Here is a 19,089-nt window from a genome sequence, read left to right as displayed (position 1 = left end):
CTGACTGATAACACACCACTATGGTCGGTGTTCACCATCAATGAACTTTCTCTGACGTCCTAGTGGATGCTGGGACTCCGTCAGGACCATGGGGATTAGCGGCTCCGCAGGAGACAGGGCACAAAAATAAAAGCTTTAGGACTAGGTGGTGTGCACTGGCTCCTCCCCCTATGACCCTCCTCCAAGCCTCAGTTAGGTTTTTGTGCCCGTCCGAGCAGGGTGCAATCTAGGTGGCTCTCCTAAAGAGCTGCTTAGAAAAAGTTATTAGGTTTTTTATTTTCAGTGAGTCCTGCTGGCAACAGGCTCACTGCAACGAGGGACTTAGGGGAGAAGAAGTGAACTCACCTGCGTGCAGGATGGATTGGCTTCTTAGGCTACTGGACACCATTAGCTCCAGAGGGATCGAACACAGGCCCAGCCATGGAGTCCGGTCCCGGAGCCGCGCCGCCGACCCCCTTGCAGATGCCGAAAGGTGAAGAGGTCCAAAAACCGGCGGCAGAAGACTTTTCAGTCTTCATGAGGTAGCGCACAGCACTGCAGCTGTGCGCCATTGTTGTCAGCACACTTCACACCAGCGGTCACTGAGGGTGCAGGGCGCTGGGGGGGGCGCCCTGGGCAGCAATGATAATACCTTGTTCTGGCTAAAAATACATCACATATAGCCCCTGGGGCTATATGGATGTATTTAACCCCTGCCAGGTCTCACAAACACCGGGAGAAGAGCCCGCCGAAATAGGGGGCGGGGCCTATCTCCTCAGCACACAGCGCCATTTTCCTGCACAGCTCCGCTGCGAGGAAGGCTCCCAGGACTCTCCCCTGCACTGCACTACAGAAACAGGGTAAAAAAACAGAGAGGGGGGGGCACTTTTTTGGCGATATTGATATATTAAGCTGCTATAAAGGAAACAACACTTCTGTAGGGTTGTTCCTATATATTTATAGCGCTTGGGTGTGTGCTGGCAAACTCTCCCTCTGTCTCCCCAAAGGGCTAGTGGGGTCCTGTCTTCGATAAGAGCATTTCCTGTGTGTCTGCTGTGTGTCGGTACGTGTGTGTCGACATGTATGAGGACGATGTTGGTGTGGAGGCGGAGCAATTGCCGGTAATGGTGATGTCACCCCCTAGGGAGTCGACACCGGAATGGATGGCTTTGTTTATGGAATTACGTGATAATGTCAGCACGTTACAAAAATCAGTTGACAACATGAGACGGCCGGCAAACCAGTTAGTACCTGTCCAGGCGTCTCAGACACCGTCAGGGGCTGTAAAACGCCCTTTACCTCAGTCGGTCGACACAGACCCAGACACGGACACCGAATCTAGTATCGACGGTGAAGAAACAAACGTATTTTCCAGTAGGGCCAAACGTTATATGATCACGGCAATGAAGGAGGCTTTGCATATCTCTGATACTGCAAGTACCACAAAAAGGGGTATTATGTGGGGTCTAAAAAAAACTACCTGTAGTTTTTCCTGAATCAGAGGAATTGAATGAAGTGTGTGATGAAGCGTGGGTTAACCCCGATAGAAAACTGCTAATTTCAAAGAAGTTATTGGCATTATATCCTTTCCCGCCAGAGGTTAGGGCGCGCTGGGAAACACCCCCTAGGGTGGATAAGGCACTCACACGCTTATCAAAACAAGTGGCGTTACCGTCTCCTGAAACGGCCGCCCTCAAGGATCCAGCTGATAGGAGGCTGGAAACTACCCTGAAAAGTATATACACTCATACTGGTGTTATACTGCGACCAGCCATCGCCTCAGCATGGATGTGCAGTGCTGGGGTGGTTTGGTCGGATTCCCTGACTGAAAATATTGATACCCTGGATAGGGACAGTATTTTATTGACTATAGAGCAATTAAAGGATGCTTTTCTTTATATGCGAGATGCTCAGAGGGATATTTGCACTCTGGCATCGAGAGTAAGTGCGATGTCCATATCTGCCAGAAGAAGTTTATGGACGCGACAGTGGTCAGGTGATGCGGATTCCAAACGGCATATGGAAGTATTGCCGTATAAAGGGGAGGAATTATTTGGGGTCGGTCTATCGGATTTGGTGGCCACGGCAACAGCCGGGAAATCCACCTTTTTACCTCAGGTCCCCTCCCAACAGAAAAAGACACCGTCTTTTCAGCCGCAGTCCTTTCGTTCCTATAAGAACATGCGGGCAAAAGGACAGTCATATCTGCCCCGAGGCAAAAGAAAGGGTAAGAGAGTGCACCAAGCAGCTCCCTCCCAGGAGCAGAAGCCCTCCCCGGCTTCTGCAAAGCCCTCAGCATGACGTTGGGGCTTTACAAGCGGACTCAGGGGCGGTGGGGGGTCGACTCAAGAATTTCAGCGCACAGTGGGCTCACTCACAGGTGGACCCCTGGATCCTGCAGGTAGTATCTCAGGGTTACAGGTTGGAATTCGAGAAGTCTCCCCCTCGCCGGTTCCTAAAGTCTGCTCTGCCAACGTATCCCTCAGACAGGGCGACGGTATTGGAAGCCATTCACAAGCTGTATTCTCAGCAGGTGATAGTCAAGGTACCCCTCCTACAACAGGGAAAGGGGTATTATTCCACACTATTTGTGGTACCGAAGCCGGACGGCTCGGTAAGACCTATTCTAAATCTGAAATCTTTGAACCTGTACATACAAAAATTCAAGTTCAAGATGGAGTCACTCAGAGCAGTGATAGCGAATCTGGAAGAAGGGGACTTTATGGTGTCCCTGGACATCAAGGATGCTTACCTGCATGTCCCAATTTGCCCTTCACATCAAGGGTACCTCAGGTTCGTGGTGCAAAACTGTCATTATCAGTTTCAGACGCTGCCGTTTGGATTGTCCACGGCACCTCGGGTCTTTACCAAGGTAATGGCCGAAATGATGTTTCTTCTGCGAAGAAAAGGCGTATTAATTATCCCTTACTTGGACGATCTCCTGATAAGGGCAAGGTCCAGAGAACAGCTGGAGGACGTAGTAGCACTAACCCAAGTAGTGCTGCAACAGCACGGGTGGATTCTGAATTTTCCAAAATCTCAATTGACCCCGACGACACGTCTGCTGTTCCTGGGAATGATTCTGGACACGGTTCAGAAAAAGGGGTTTCTTCCGGAGGAGAAAGCCAGGGAGTTATCCGAACTTGTCAGGAACCTCCTAAAACCAGGAAAAGTGTCTGTGCATCAATGCACAAGAGTCCTGGGAAAAATGGTGGCTTCTTACGAAGCGATTCCATTCGGCAGATTCCACGCACGAACTTTTCAGTGGGATCTGCTGGACAAATGGTCCGGATCGCATCTGCAGATGCATCAGCGGATAACTTTGTCTCCACGGACAAGGGTGTCTCTTCTGTGGTGGTTGCAGAGTGCTCATCTGTTAGAGGGCCGCAGATTCGGCATACAGGACTGGGTCCTGGTGACCACGGATGCCAGTCTGAGAGGCTGGGGAGCGGTCACACAGGGAAGAAACTTCCAGGGAGTGTGGTCAAGCCTGGAGATGTCTCTTCACATAAATATACTGGAGCTAAGAGCGATTTACAATGCTCTAAGCCTGGCAAAACCCCTGCTTTAGGGTCAGCCGGTGTTGATCCAGTCGGACAACATCACGGCAGTCGCCCACGTAAACAGACAGGGCGGCACAAGAAGCAGGAGGGCAATGGCAGAAGCTGCAAGGATTCTTCGCTGGGCGGAAGATCATGTGATAGCACTGTCAGCAGTGTTCATTCCGGGAGTGGACAACTGGGAAGCGGACTTCCTCAGCAGACACGATCTACACCCGGGAGAGTGGGGACTTCATCCAGAAGTCTTCCACATGATTGTGAACCGTTGGGAAAAACCAAAGGTGGATATGATGGCGTCCCGCCTCAACAAAAAACTGGACAGGTATTGCGCCAGGTCAAGAGACCCTCAGGCAATAGCTGTGGACGCTCTGGTAACACCGTGGGTGTTCCAGTCAGTGTATGTGTTTCCTCCTCTGCCTCTCATACCAAAAGTACTGAGAATTATACGGCAAAGGGGAGTAAGAACGATACTCGTGGCTCCGGATTGGCCAAGAAGAACTTGGTACCCGGAACTTCAGGAGATGCTCACGGAAGATCCGTGGCCTCTACCTCTAAGACGGGACCTGCTTCAGCAGGGACCGTGTCTATTCCAAGACTTACCGCGGCTGCGTTTGACGGCATGGCGGTTGAACGCCGAATTCTAAGGGAAAAAGGCATTCCGGAAGAGGTCATCCCTACCCTGGTAAAAGCCAGGAAGGAGGTGACTGCACAACATTATCACCGCATTTGGAGAAAATATGTTGCGTGGTGTGAGGCCAGGAAGGCCCCGACGGAGGAATTTCAACTGGGTCGATTCCTACATTTCCTGCAAACAGGATTGTCTATGGGCCTCAAATTAGGGTCCATTAAGGTTCAAATTTCGGCCCTGTCGATTTTCTTCCAGAAAGAATTGGCTTCAGTTCCTGAAGTCCAGACTTTTGTAAAAGGAGTACTACATATACAGCCCCCGGTTGTGCCCCCAGTGGCTCCGTGGGATCCTAATGTAGTTTTGGATTTTCTCAAATCCCATTGGTTTGAGCCACTCAAATCGGTGGATTTGAAATATCTTACATGGAAAGTAACCATGCTACTGGCCCTGGCTTCAGCCAGGAGAGTGTCAGAATTGGCGGCTTTATCGTATAAAAGCCCATATCTGATTTTCCATTCGGACAGGGCAGAACTGCGGACGCGTCCTCAGTTTCTGCCTAAGGTGGTTTCAGCATTTCACCTGAACCAGCCTATTGTGGTGCCTGCGGCTACTAGCGATTTGGAGGATTCCAAGTTGCTGGACGTTGTCAGGGCATTGAAAATATATATTTCAAGGACGGCTGGAGTCAGAAAATCTGACTCGCTGTTTATACTGTATGCACCCAACAAGCTGGGTGCTCCTGCTTCTAAGCAGACGATTGCTCGTTGGATTTGTAGCACAATTCAACTTGCACATTCTGTGGCAGGCCTGCCACAGCCTAAATCTATCAAGGCCCATTCCACAAGGAAGGTGGGCTCATCTTGGGCGGCTGCCCGAGGGGTCTCGGCATTACAACTCTGCCGAGCAGCTACGTGGTCGGGGGAGAACACGTTTGTAAAATTCTACAAATTTGATACCCTGGCTAAAGAGGACCTGGAGTTCTCTCATTCGGTGCTGCAGAGTCATCCGCACTCTCCCGCCCGTTTGGGAGCTTTGGGATAATCCCCATGGTCCTGACGGAGTCCCAGCATCCACTAGGACGTCAGAGAAAATAAGATTTTACTTACCGATAAATCTATTTCTCGTAGTCCGTAGTGGATGCTGGGCGCCCATCCCAAGTGCGGATTGTCTGCAATACTTGTACATAGTTATTGTTACAAAAAAATCGGGTTGTTATTGTTGTGAGCCGTCTGTTCAGAGGCTCCTACGTTTGTCATACTGTTAACTGGGTTCAGATCACAGGTTGTACGGTGTGATTGGTGTGGCTGGTATGAGTCTTACCCGGGATTCAAAATCCTTCCTTATTGTGTACGCTCGTCCGGGCACAGTATCCTAACTGAGGCTTGGAGGAGGGTCATAGGGGGAGGAGCCAGTGCACACCACCTAGTCCTAAAGCTTTTATTTTTGTGCCCTGTCTTCTGCGGAGCCGCTAATCCCCATGGTCCTGACGGAGTCCCAGCATCCACTACGGACTACGAGAAATAGATTTATCGGTAAGTAAAATCTTATTTTTTCAGCTAGAATGCACCAGAACTCCATTGCTGAAGGTCTTTTGTAAAGTGATGTAATCAAGAACGGTATTCCGGAACTGCCTGTCTGCGGGCCTAACGACAGGGGGATACAAGTTTGTTCAGTGCACTGCACAGAGAGCAGCCATGAAGAGGAGGACCCGGTGGCGCAGCCATGAAGAGGAGGACCTGGCGCAGCCATGAAGAGGAGGACCAATGTTTTTTCTATCCTTGTGGATACTGGGGAATTCTAGATTACCATGGGGTATAGATCGGGTCCACTGGAGCCTGGCACTTTAAGAAACTAATAGTATGTGCTGGCTCCTCCACCTATGCCCCTCCTAGCAGACTTAGTTTAGAAAATGTGCCCAAGGAGCTGGGTGCATTCTGTTGCTCTCCAGAGAGTTTTCTTCAGAAATTAATTTTAGTTTATTATTTTCAGGCACACTGGTTGGCAACCAGTCTGCCTGCGTCGTGGGACTTAAAGGGGGGACCGAACCAACTTTCTAAGGTTCGTCATCCCAGCTGACAGGACACTGAGCTCCTGAGGTGATGTTCACACTCCCAGAGGTTGAGCCCACGCCTGCAGCATGCCGCCACCCCTTAACAGATGTCGAAGACAGAGGAACAACAACGTGGTGCAGGGAGTGTTACACCAGGGACCCGGTTAGCGGGTCCCTGGTGCGTGATGGTGGCATGAGGGACAGTATCCACCCGGCTACGGGCCGCGGTGCACACTGACTGACTACCTAGACTGGCAACAAGTAACCGGGGGCTCTGTGCTCTCGTTTTTACACTGATTATAGACAGCCAGTATAAAAAAAATTATGAAGGGACTGCGCGCCATCATGGGGGCGGAGCTTCCCAGAGAGCGGGATGGCAAACGGCGACATTTCCTGCTGCTGCTGCTTCACAGGCTGCACGCGGACTCTGCTCCTCCAGGACCCACTGAATCACCATTGTAAACTGGTACCAAGGGGTTATAGTGAGGGGGGAGCGCTAGTTCAGCGGTTTTACCGCTGTAAGGAAAATGACACTAAGAGGTCACCCAGCGGGGCGCTGCTCAGTCTGTGGTGAAGTGTGCTGGTTCATATATCTCTCTGTGTGTCACTCCTTGCAGGGTGGTCCGGGTTAGTGTGCTTATCTCACTAATATTACTGTGTACAAGCATGTCTGCAAATAAGTCTGTGTGTACTTTGGGGGTCATTCCGAGTTGTTCGCTCATTGCCGATTTTCGCTATACTACGATTAGTCGCTTACTGCGCATGCGCTTAGTTATTTTACACAAAAGTTAGGTATTGTACTCACGGCATAACGAAGCTTTTTCATCGCTGTGCTGATCGTAGTGTGATTGACAGGAAGTGGGTGTTTCTGGGCGGAAACTGGCCGTTTTATGGGAGTGTGCGGAAAAACGCAGGCGTTCGAGTTGCAAAACGCAGGAGTGGCTGGAGAAACGGGGGAGTGGTTGGGCAAACGCTGGGTGTGTTTGTGATGTCAAACCAGGAACGAAAAGGACTGAGCTGGTCGCAATGGCTGAGTAAGTCTGGAGCTACTCAGAAACTGCTAAGAAATTTCTATTCGCAATTCTTCTTTCTTAGCTAATCTTTCGTTCGCACTTCTGCTAAGCTAAGATACACTCCCAAAGGGTGGCGGCTTAGCGTGTGCAATGCTGCTAAAAGCAGCTAGCGAGCGAACAACTCGGAATCACCCCCTTTATGCAAAGCTAGGTTTTCAACCTCCCCACAAGGTTCACTGATGTGTACCCAATGCTCAAATCCTGGTAGTGAAGTACAGGCACCAGAGTGGATGAAATCATTTAAAACTTTGATTTCCAAGCCCTGAAACAAATTATGGACACGTTTATGGCAACTGCTGCCGACCACAGACAGGCTCTTCAGCCCCCCCCCCCCCCCCCCCCTCCCCGTTAGTCTCTCACAAACGCACTCTCCCTCAATTATTGCAATTTTATTCTGAACTACCAGAGCTTTATGAGGGAGAGACTGTGGTGGACGAGGATGATTCCCTGTCCCCGGATGTTGAAGCCCTCATTTATGCCATTAGAGAGGTGCTTAACATCCCTAATAAGGAGGAAGAGCAGGCAGAGGAATCATTTTAATGTGAAGCCTAAGTCCTTTGCTACCTTCCCGGTTTCTAAGGAATTAGAATCACTAGCTAGGGCAGCATGGATTAATCCTGACAAGAGATTTATTACCCCTAAACGGGTGTTAAATTCCTTCCCTTTCCCTGCAGAGGATAGGAAGGTCTGGGAAACCCCGCCGACGGTGGATACCTCTGTATCCAGGCTGTCACGTAAGATAGTTTTGCCTGTCCCGGGGGCCGTTTCCCTTAAAGACTCATCTGATCGCAAGATTGAAACCACTCTTAAATCAATTTATACTGCAGCAGGGGTTGCCCAACGCCCTACCATAGTTTGCGGCTGCATTTCTAGAGCCATGGTAAAATGGTCTGATGAAATTTTGAAAGGGTTGCTCACACTACTTCAGGAAAAGATAGTTACGTTACTACAACACATCCAAAATGCTGCAAACTTTATGAGTGAGGCTGTCAAAGAACTTAATATCATTAACAGCCGCACTACTGCTATGGCAGTATTAACATCAAGTGGTGGACACTGTTGACAACGGATGCCAGTCACCGGGGATAGGGGGCTGTGACTCAAGGTGCGCTGTTCCAGGGGACGTGGTCCTTTCAGGAATCGGCTCTGGAACTCAGGGCAATTTACAATGCTCTAATACGGGCCTCATTCCTTCTTTGGAATCAAGCCATCCAGGTGCAGTCGGACAACAACACGGTAGTGGCATACATCAACCGACAGAGAGGAACCAGAAGCAGAGCCACAATGAGAGAGGTGTCAAGAATACTCCTCTGGGAGGAATCCAACGCAAGGGCCTTTTCCGCGGTGTACATTTCAGGAGTGGACAACTGGGAAGCGGACTTCCTCAGCAGGCACGACCTCCATCCGGGAGAATGGGGCCTCCACCCTCAGGTGTTTCAACAACTGGTTCACCAGTGGGGTTGTCCACAGATAGACCTGACGGCTTCTCGGCTCAAGAAAAAGCTCCGTCGTTACTGTTCCAGAACGAGGCACCCACAAGCGGTGGTGGTGGACGATCTGACGACGCCGTGGACTTACCAGTATGTTTACCTGTTTCCTCTAATTCCTCTAATCCCAAGAGTTCTCAAAAGACTCAAAAAGGAAAGGGTTCAGGCAATTTTCATTGCCCCGGATTGGCCTCGACGGGCCTGGTATGCGGACCTCCTGACCCTGTTGTTGGAGGATCCCTGGCCTCTGCCGCTTCTCAAGGACCTTCTTCAACAAGGACCGTTCGTCTATCCAGACTTACAGCAGCTACGTTTGATGGCCTGGAGGTTGAGATGGAAATTTTAACCAGGATGGGTCTTCCCTCCAAGATAGTTTCCACTATGGTTCAGGCCCGTAAGGTGGTTACCTCCAAACATTACCACTGCATTTGGAAGAAATATGTTTCTTGGTGTGAGGGTCGAAAATGTTCTCCTGTGGAAATTCGTCTGGGTCGTTTTCTTCTGTTCCTGCAAGCAGGTGTGGATAAGGGCCTACGATTAGGCTCCATCAAGGTTCAGATTTCGGCTCTCTCTATCTTCTGTCAGAAGCAATTGGCGGTACTTCCTGATGTACAGACCTTTCTTAAGGGGGTGTTGCACATTCAGCCACCCTTTGTTCCTCCCACGGCTCTGTGGGACCTAAATGCGGTTTTGACCTTTCTACAGTCGGATTGGTTTGAACCCTTGCATAGGGATGACTTAAAATACCTCACATGGAAGACTGTTATGTTACTGGCCTTGGGTTTGGCTAGGCGTGTGTTGGAATTGGGGGCCTTGTCCTGTAAGAGACCTTACTTGGTGTTTCACGGGGATAGGGCGGAGCTCAGAACTCACCTACAGTTTTTGCCGAAAGTGGTATTGGCTTTTCATGTGAATCAACCCATTGTGGTTCCAGTCTTACCCGACACTTCAGTTGCTCCAAAGTCCCTGGATGTTGTACAGGCTTTGAGGATTTACATCAAAAGGACAGCTCGTCACAGGAAGTCTGACTCGCTTTTCGTCCTTTATGATGCTAAGAAAATTGGTTGTCCTGCCTCCAAGCAGTCCATTGGTCGTTGGCTCATTTTGACTATCCAACAGGCCTATGCTTCCGCGACTCTGCCGATGCCAAGTTCTGTTCAGGCCCACTCCACGAGGTCCGTGGGTTCTTCCTGGGTGGCCGCCCGGGGTGTATCGGCCTTACATTTGTGCCGGGCAGCTACTTGGTCAGGTGTGAACACCTTTATTAAGTTCTACAGGTTTGACACCTTGGCCAAGGATGACCTTCAGTTTGGCTAGGTGGTTTTGCAGGGGTCTCAGCACTCTCCCACCCGTTCTGGGAGCTTTGGGACATCCCTATGGTAATCTAGAATTCCCCAATATCCACTAGGACGTAAGAGAAAATAGGAATTTAATACCTACCAGTAATTCCTTTTCTCGTAGTCCGTAGTGGATACTGGGCGCCCGCCTCTGTACTTAATTTTCCTGCTTACCTGGTTGTAAGTGTTGTGGTTGGGTTTGCTGTTGCTTTCCCTGATCCATGTTTGTATAGCGTTGCTATCCTTTATATAGTTAGCGTTGCTTTCCTCTGTTTTGGTTAGCTCTGCTCTGTTGTGTGTTGGTTCATTACTTCACTGCTTTGTGTGTTTTATCCTTCTCTCAAAGTATGTCCGTCTCCTCGGACTGAGTCTGCTAGGAGGGGCATAGAGGGGAGGAGCCAGCACACACTATTAGTTTCTTAAAGTGCCAGGCTCCAGTGGACCCGATCTACACCCCATGGTAATCTAGGATTCCCCAGTATCCACTACAGACTACGAGAAAAGGAATTATCGGTAGGTATTAAATTCCTATTTTTTTTCTCTACTTGGCGCAGTGTGCATGATGTCATGACATTGCGCCGTTGGAAGGCAGCAGATTGCAGAGCAGAGGAGCTGCACAGGGAAGAGGAGCAGCACTGCAGGCAGAAGCCAAAGAAGGTAAGTTGGGGCTGGGACGACACATGAAGGCTGGAGTGATACATTTGGGAGCTGGAGTGACATGGTGGGCTGGAGTGACACCAAACAATCAGACATTCCTGCCTCTAATTGCAGGAGTCAGCCAGAAAAATATTTAGCATGTATCCTGCTTTTTCTGACTTTTTCAATGTATTGTCTGTGGATCTGGCTTATTCAGTGTATTGTATATGGATCTGGCTTTTTATGTGGCTCCTGCTTTTCTTAAATATGTAGGGGCCCATTTAGTAGTGATGTGCACCGGAAATTTTTCGGGTTTTGGTTTTGGATTCGGACGCGTTTTGGCAAAACCTCCCTGAAATGTTTTTGACGGATTCGGGTGTGTTTTGGATTCGAGTGTTTTTTTACAAAAAAACCCCTCAAAAACAGCTTAAATCATAGCATTTGGGGGTCATTTTGATACCATAGTATTATTAACCTCAATAACCATAATTTCCACTCATTTTCAGTCTATTCTGAACACCTCACACCTCACAATATTTTTAGTCCTAAAATTTGCATGGCTAAGCTAAGCGACCCAAGTGGCCGACACAAACACCTGGCCCATCTAGGAGTGGCACTGCAGTATCAGACAGGATGGCAGTATTAAAAAATAGTCCCCAAACAGCACATGCTGCAAAGAAAAAAAGAGGTGCACCAAGGTCGCTGGATGGCTAAACTAAGCGACCCAAGTGGCCGACACAAACACCTGGCCCATCTAGGAGTGGCACTGCAGTGTCAGACAGGATGGCAGATTTAAAAAATTGTCCCCAAACAGCACATGATGCAAAGAAAAAAAGAGGTGCAATGAGGTAGCTGTGTGACTAAGCTAAGCGACCCAAGTGGCCGACACAAACACCTGGCCCATCTAGGAGTTGCACTGCAGTGTCAGACAGGATGGCAGATTTAAAAAATAGTACCCAAACAGCACATGATGCAAAGAAAAAAAGAGGTGCACCAAGGTCGCTGGATGGCTAAGCTAAGCGACTCAAGTGGCCGACAAAAACACCTGGCCCATCTAGGAGTGGCACTGCAGTTTTCTAGTGAGAGGATGAGTGCTTCCATCCTCATGTGAATCTGAACCACTAGCCATGAACATAGGCCAGGGCCTCAGCCGTTCCTTGCCACTCCGTGTCGTAAATGGCATATTGGCAAGTTTACGCTTCTCAGCAGACGCTTTTAATTTTGATTTTTGGGTCATTTTACTGAACTTTTGTAGTATACTTGACGACACAGAGGTAGAGCAGTGGACTACTGTACCGTACTGCTATATATATATACTGGTGTTCAGCAAAATTCTGCACTGTCCTCCTACTATATACTGCGCACAACTAAAATGCAGCACAGGTATGGATGCATAGTATACTTGACGACACAGAGGTAGAGCAGTGGACTACTCTACCGTACTGCTATATATATATATATATATATATATATACTGGTGGTCACAGCAAAATTCTGCACTGTCCTCCTACTATATACTACAATGCAGCACAGATATGGAGCGTTTTTCAGGCAGAGAACGTAGATATTTTCAGCACACTGAGCACAGATATTTGCAGCACACTGAACACAGAAACTGAGAGAACGCAGCCACGTCCTCTCGCTATCATCTCCAAAGCACGAGTGAAAATGGCGGCGACGCGCGGCTCCTTATATAGAATACGAATCTCGCGAGAATCTGACAGCGGGATGATGACGTTCGGGCGCGCTCGGGTTAACCGAGCAAGGCTGGAAGATCCGAGTCTGCCTCGGATCCGTGTAAAATGGGTGAAGTTCGGATCCCGAGGAACCGAACCCGCTCATCACTACCATTTAGCAATGAGTGCTAAAACTTGTTGCGTATGATAAATGGTGCTCCACTCAGCTCCCAACTGTCATTTTTCAAAAACACTTGACAGTTAGGAGCTGAACACATGGCAGGAGCTGATTGGCTAGAGCACCATATATCACATCTGCCCTTGCCCCCATGGTTCCTGAACCTAGTTTCCAAAAAAAATAGCCCTGAGTAAAAGTATTTGCCATCAGTTTTAGGCCATTAGTTAAGTCTAAGGCGACAGTGTCTATAGGGCCAGAGGCAGGGCCGTAACTAGGTGTGTGCCGATGGTGCCTTGCCCACAGCGCACATGCGCTGAAGGCGCACCATCGGCAGCACACCCCCACCCATACACGGCCGCAGCCACTGTTCTCACTATAGAGTTCAGTGCTGCCGCCTGTCTCCCGCCGCGCGTCAGAGCCTCCGCCTCTGCAGGGACTCTGAGCGTGGCATTCCCCCACACTGCCGCCTGTCTTCCGCCGCCCGCTCTGCATGTACTCAGAGCGCGGCATTCCCCCGCACTGCTGCCTGTCTCCCGCCGCCTGGAGCCGCCCGCTCTGCACGGACACAGAGCGCGGCATTCCCGTGCACTGCTGCCTGTCTCCCGCCGCCTGGAGCCGCCCGCTCTGCACGGACACAGAGCGCGGCATTCCCCCGCACTGCTGCCTGTCTCCCGCCGCCCGCTCTGCATGGACTCAGAGCGCGGCATTCCCCCGCACTGCCGCCTGTCTCCCGCTGCCCGGAGCCGCAGCCTCTGAAGGTACCAGGGGACAGCCTGGAGGAGGATGCCATTAGGGTTATCTGATAGGGTTAGTGATATCTGATAGGGTTAGTGATAGGGTTAGTGATATCTGATAGGGTTAGTGATATCTGATAGGGTTAGTGATAGGGTTAGTGATATCTGATAGGGTTAGTGATATCTGATAGGGTTAGTGATATCTGCCTGACAAAGAGGAGGTGAGGGCAGAGCCATAACTAGGGGGCTCTGTCTGCCGTAATGTGTAAAAATGGGGACGCTGTCTGCTGTAATGTGCAAAAAAAGGGGGGCGCTGTCTGCCATAATGTGTAAAAAAGGGGGGCGCTGTCTGCTGCAATGTGTAAAAAGGGGACGCTGTCTGCCGCAATGTGTATAAAGGGGGCTCTGTCTGCCGTAATGTGTAAAAAGGGGGACTGTCTGCCGTAATGTGGAAGGGACGCTGTCTGCCGTAATGTGTAAAAAAGGGGGACGCTGTCTGCCGTAATATGTAAAAAAGAAGGACGCTGTCTGCCGTAATGTGTAAAAAGGGGACGCTGTCTGCCGCAATGTGTATCAAGGGGGCTCTGTCTGCCGTAATGTGTAAAAAGGGGGACTGTCTGCCGTAATTTGTAAAAAAGGGGATTCTGTCTGCCGTAATGTGTAAAAAGGGGATGCTGTCTGCCGCAATGTGTATAAAGGGGGCTCTGTCTGCCGTAATGTGTAAAAAGGGGGACTGTCTGCCGTAATGTGTAAAAAAAGGGGACGCTGTCTGCCGTAATATGTAAAAAAGAAGGACGCTGTCTGCCGTAATGTGTAAAAAGAGGACGCTGTCTGCCGTAAGGTGTAAAAGGGGCTCTGCCTGGTGTAGTGGTGCTACTGTGCGGCGTATTCTGAATAATGGAGACTACTGTGCACCATTATATGAATTGGTATTATTTTGTGGCCACACCCCTTTCCCATGAAGCCACGCCCCTATATTTTTTGCACGCGCCTACGGCGCGCACTGCCACCGGTATCCGTTGAGGGGGGGCGCCGATGCCATTTCTTGCACACAGCGCTAAAATGTCTAGTTACGGCACTGGCCAGAGGTGACACTTTCGGAGAGATAGAAAAACACCTGGATTCAGGAAATAGAATATGCACTCAGATAATCCCATTACTGAGTTGAAATGTTTACTAAGCGCTTAATTTGCCTCCAGGGTCCCAACAGGAAAATGAGAAATAAAGATCTAGCTCTCATCCAAGCTGGGCAGCAAATTGACATTACATTATGACTGAATCTTACAATAATTTCTGCTGATTTCAGGGTATATTTTGATATTTTGCATTATGCTCCTGCAAGACATCTGTTATACAACACCCCCCCCCCCCTCCTATGCACATGTTTCTCAATACTATGGTATTGGGATTTATTGTACTAGCAGGTATCAGTAATTATACCACTTTCAGAACGCTAAGCTGACTCGCACCCAGGATTTGTACACGGGTCCTTCCTGGGTGCGACCCGGCTGAGATCCCTTTCAGACTGGCAGCCCGATCCGGCTTATTGCCGGGTTGGAGATGTCACCACCTGAGGAGGTGCTTGAAGGTGATATTTTCCTATTCCGTGAATTAGTGCCGGCCAGGTCACATCAACCCGGCTCACCAGTTCACACTGCACCCTTGTTCAACTCTGCTCACTACCCGGGTTGAAATATCATGTCGCTCGAGCTGGGTTATTACCACTGGCCCCTTTCAGACTGCGCCGCAACCTGGGTTGCTGCACGTTCACGTGCAAAAACCTGGGTTATTGCTGACGGTCTGAAATGGGTATTACGGATACTGCCAATGTAATGAAAGCAACCTTTTTCTGCTGGCTGACTGGGCTTGAATTTGGCGCAGTATAATTTAGGCCTGTATTATAATTATAGCTCTAGTGTGTTGTTCTGGAATATTCCATACACCACAGGTGTGTCTTTAATGATATAGAAGAGTACACTGCCATTTTAAAAATAAAAAACTTGCTTTCAATATTTTTCTTTTTTTAGAATGCTTAATAATAAAGCCCTAGTTTCATTTGTCGAACGTAATCTATGTTGGCACGGTATGATATTGGCATAGGGACTAAAACATTAGATGGGCAAGAATCAGGGCAGGCGCTACCACTAGGCAGCTTTAGGCAGCTCCCTCTGGGCGCCGGTACTTGAAGGGCGGCGCTGAGTGGAATACCATGAGGGATGAGACGTGAGGCATCCGCTCCATGCTTACCCGAAGTCGGCTTTGCCGGCCGGGGCTGGAGCTGCATGTCCGGCACTTGTCCCTGCCTACCCCTCCTGAGCCATTCACATACTCTCCCCCTTGGCAGTTGTTTATTTGATTTGCCTGCTGCGGCAGTGCTGCCAGTGCCGATGTTCCTGGTAGCGGCATCACAGCGGGGATTAGATTATTGCGGGGCGATCAGGCCTGCAGATTAGCTGGGAAGAGTTGAGGGCGGGCAGATCATTAGATCAGCCATTCACTAACATAGCGTTTGCATTGCTGCTAAAAGCAGCTAGCGAGCGATCAACTCGGAATGAGGGCCATAGGCCCTCATTCCGAGTTGATCGCTCTCTGCCGATTTTCGCAGCGCAGTGATCAGGTTGAAAATCGGCAATTCTGCGCATGCACATGGTACGCAGCGTGCATGCACTAAGTACTTTCACACAAAACTTTGTAGTTTTACACAAGCTCGAGCAACGCTTTTCAGTCGCTCGAGTGTTCGTTGTTTGATTAACAGGAAGTGGGTGTTTCTGGGCGTCAACTCAGCGTTTTCAGGGAGTGTGCTAAAAAACGCAGGCGTTCCAGGTAAAAACGCAGGAGTGGCTGGAGAAATGGGGGAGTGGCTGGCCAAACGCAGGGCACGTTTATGACGTCCTTTCGATCGCTAACCTTTCGATCGCACTTCTGCTAAGCTAAGATACACTCCCTGAGGGCGGCGGCCTAGTGTTTGCATTGCTGCTAAATGCAGCTAGCGAGCGATCAACTCGGAATGAGGACCATAGGCCCTCATTCCGAGTTGATCGCTCTCTGCCGATTTTCGCAGCACAGCGATCAGGTTGAAAATCGGCAATTCTGCGCATGCACATTGTACGCAGCGCGCATGTGCTAAGTACTTTCACACAAAACTTTGTAGTTTTACACAAGCTCGAGCAACGCTTTTCAGTCGCTCGAGTGTTCGTTGTTTGATTGACAGGAAGTGGGTGTTTCTGGGTGTCAACTCAGCGTTTTCAGGGAGTGTGCTAAAAAACGCAGACGTTCCAGGTAAAAACGCAGGAGTGGCTGGAGAAATGGGGGAGTGGCTGGCCAAACGCAGGGCACGTTTATGACGTCAAACCAGGAACTAAACAGACTGCAGTCATCGCAAGCTAGGAGTAAGTATTGAGCCACTCTGAAACTGCATGAAATTTTTTAGTAGCAGAATTGCTAACCTTTCGATCGCACTTCTGCTAAGCTAAGATACACTCCCTGAGGGCGGCGGCCTAGCGTTTGCATTGCTGCTAAAAGCAGCTAGCGAGCGATCAACTCGGAATGAGGGCCTATGTTCTAATTGTTCTCTGATACTGGGCTGCATCCTGCTCTCCCTAAAGTAATCCTTCTGTGAGGAGATCTAGGTAGGGGGGCCCTCTCCTGGGTTAGATGGACACCACCAAACACACAGTCGGGAAACATAAATCCTAGCCCATCTGGGCGCTAACTACACAAACATATTCTCATACCTTCCAACTGTCCCGATTTTCGTGGAACAGTCCAGTTTTTTGGGACCGTCCCGCTGTCCCACCCGTGGGTCACAGCAGTGGCGTAAGTTTATCCCAGTGGCCCATAGGCAAGAAAAATAGTGGTGTCCCCCCCCCCCCTATATATCATCCGTGAGCCAATAAGATGCCGTTTTGAGATTCAAGTAACACCGAGTAAAACCGAACCCGTTCATCTCTAATTCTAACTATATGAAGCTACTACAAAATCGTTGCAACTAGGCAGATCTATGTAGGGGTCCAGCCACACACTACATAGATCTCCTCAGTCACTCACAATGCTGATTATTTCTCTGACAATTAATTTGCAAGTGTCATATCCAGGATTAGAACCCACAACCTTTTACACTGGTAGTATGCACCTCACTGATGGAGCATTCTGTTCATGTAGAGGAAGTATGAGAATTCTAACTATAGGAATTTACGTGTAATTGTCAGAAATAACTTCATATAGTTAGTGTCACGATCCGGGTATCTGGACGCCATTACTTACCCTTCAGATGCCTTCTAAGGCTGGCTCAGCGTTCCAGGACCGGATCCCATCTGTCATTCTGATGTCCATGCTCCTGCCTTGGTCCGGAGATTCCATTCCAAGTTTCCTCAAAAGCCAAAGAAGTGTCCTGGGGCCACTCCTAAAGGGGGGGGTGCTGTCACGATCCGGGTATCTGGACGCCATTACTTACCCTTCAGATGCCTTCTAAGGCTGGCTCAGCGTTCCAGGACCGGATCCCATCTGTCATACTGATGTCCACATTCCTGCCTCCTCTCCTGTCACTCTAAGATGCGGTCACCGCAACGCCTGTAACATCCGGAATGGCGTCTCCCGCGGCCTCCGCCGCTGTTCCTGAGTTTCTGCATGCAGAGTGTCAGAGTGGTGATTACGTCAGCCGAGGCCTCCGCTGTGCCCGCGTGGTTAAGTGTGCACTTATCAGTCTGGCGTCTCCTGTCTCCTGTGGCCGGCGCCGCCATTACTGTTTTAATTCCCACATGGATTACGAACCAAACTTCCCTCCAAGTGTCTGCATGGGCGCAGCCATCTTGGATTCTGTCACCTGTTCATTTCCACCAATCTGTTGTTACCATTGTAAATCTGCATAATTGCCTAGCCAATCCCTTCCTTGCTGCAGGTATAAGTATTCTGTGCCTGAGCAAGGAAGGCGTCAGTGCTTTGGTTGTCAAACCTAGTTCCAGTTTGTCTCTCTCCTGTGGTTGTTTTCCAGGTTCCAGTTCCTATCTCCAAACCTCCACTAAAGAGACCTGCACCAGCATTCCACCTGCGGTGTAGCCTGACTCTCCTATCCATTTGGATTCATCTGCTTCCAGCTACAGATCCACCTGCTTACAGCAATCAGCTTCCAGCAGAGATCAGCTCTTCTTAAAGTGCCGGTACCCTTTTCTACAGATTACCATTTATCACCGGTATTATTATTTCACCGCTCTCAAGCTCCATATATCATTTCATATTTCATCGCTCTCAAGCTACATTTATTATTTAACTGGTTTCAGCCAGTATCCACTCCGTGCCAACATCAGTCTGGTTCCAGCCAGTATCCACAGCAGCCGTTTTATCCACAGCAGCCCAGCTTTTCCTGGAACACCAGCTGGTACGATCCTGGGCTATTTCCATTGCTACAGTCGGGCCTGGTAAGGACTTTCCAACTAGAAGATTATAAGAACTATCTCACACTACCAGGGCCCTGTGGCCTTGCCACCCTGTAGTACCCAGGAACTGTATTTATCCTCTGCTGATTTTATGTTTTCTTTTACTGCTGCTGTGTTACGGAGTATGTCATAAATAAACATCATTGACTTTTACTTTGGTTGTCGTGGTCACGCCTTTGGGCAATTCTTCTACATGTAACTTACATGTCTAGGGGTCTGATACAACCTCCCAGGTTCCTTTACACCTCAGCCCCTACAACTGAGGCTGCCTCCCGTCAGCTCAGGCCCTCAGTTGTGACAGTTAGAATTCTCATGTTTC

The sequence above is a fragment of the Pseudophryne corroboree genome, chromosome 5, assembly GCF_028390025.1.
Source record: "Pseudophryne corroboree isolate aPseCor3 chromosome 5, aPseCor3.hap2, whole genome shotgun sequence".
Taxonomy (NCBI): Eukaryota; Metazoa; Chordata; class Amphibia; order Anura; family Myobatrachidae; genus Pseudophryne; species Pseudophryne corroboree.
This window is presented reverse-complemented; position numbering follows the sequence as displayed.